Below are 1,232 nucleotides of genomic sequence, written 5' to 3'. Positions count from 1 at the left end.
TCTAAACCGTAATGAGTATAAACTGAAAAGAGTTATCAGTTTTGTATATGAAATACTTTTCTTGTGTGTGGGTAGAGTCGAAGATAAGATAATCGGAATTACAATGTCATTAATATCAGACAAATAAGCAAGTTTTCTAGTGAAGTAAATCATGTTTTAATTCTATAAAATTAATAAAATAAAATTTATTTTTATATCTACTTTATGTAAATAAAAGTCAAATAGGTCAAAGTCATTCTTTCGATCACTTTGAAACTATGGAGCTTACTCTAGGATTATGAGTCAGTTTGCGTATTTTTTTGTGATCTGACATGTGATGACTTTTTGAAGCTCTTCGCCTAGGGTGATTGTCAGAGAAAACAAAATGGAAATTATAGATTTGACCTTATGGTACAATAAGAATAATAATAACTGATGATAATAATTTTTTGCGTTCACATTTTCGTATATTCAAATATTTTTAAAATTAAAATATTAACTTTTGATTTTTTTATGAGAATTAATCTTTTGGGTTGAAAATTTAACTACTTGGTTAATAGTGGAATTAATTTGTTAAAAATTAACTTTCTTGGTTGAAGTTTAAGATTTAAGTTAAAAATCCACCTCTGATTCGCAATGTAAATATTTTGTTAAAACTTTGTCTTTTTTGGTTAGAAATTAAGAATAGTCAAGTTTTTTAATTGAAATTACAAATATTAAATTTTTCATTCATGTAAGATAACTTTTTGGTTGCAAATTCATCACTTTGTTCTCAAATTTTGATTGAAAATATATATTTTTTTTAATTCATTTTTTTTAATTGAAAATTTGTCTTTTCGGTAGAAAACAAATTTTTATAGTTGAAAATGTATTCTTTTTTTGTTAAAAATCAACCTTTTTTATTGAGGATTCAACTATTTTGTTAAAATTTTGATTTTTGGATGCATTCAACTATTTGTATTTAAAAAAAATATATTTTAAAATTTAAATATCAAATATTACATTTTTCGTAGATCAGTAATCTTCGTTGGTTGAAAAATTTAACTACATCTTCGAAGGTTGATGTTCCTTGTTAAAAGTTCACTTCTTCGTTTGAGGATTCATAATTTTAGTTTCAAATTTTCATTAAAAATTTAACTATTTTGATGAGAAATTAATGTCATTTTTTTTATAAAACGCCTTTTTTGGCAGAAAATTAATTTTTCTTGTTGAAAACTGTATCTTTTTGGTTAACTTTGAATTTTTTTCCTTTA

Source organism: Belonocnema kinseyi, chromosome 6, assembly GCF_010883055.1.
Source record: "Belonocnema kinseyi isolate 2016_QV_RU_SX_M_011 chromosome 6, B_treatae_v1, whole genome shotgun sequence".
NCBI lineage: Eukaryota > Metazoa > Arthropoda > Insecta > Hymenoptera > Cynipidae > Belonocnema > Belonocnema kinseyi.
The sequence above is the reverse complement of the archived record's forward strand: the minus strand, read 5'-3'. Positions refer to the sequence as shown.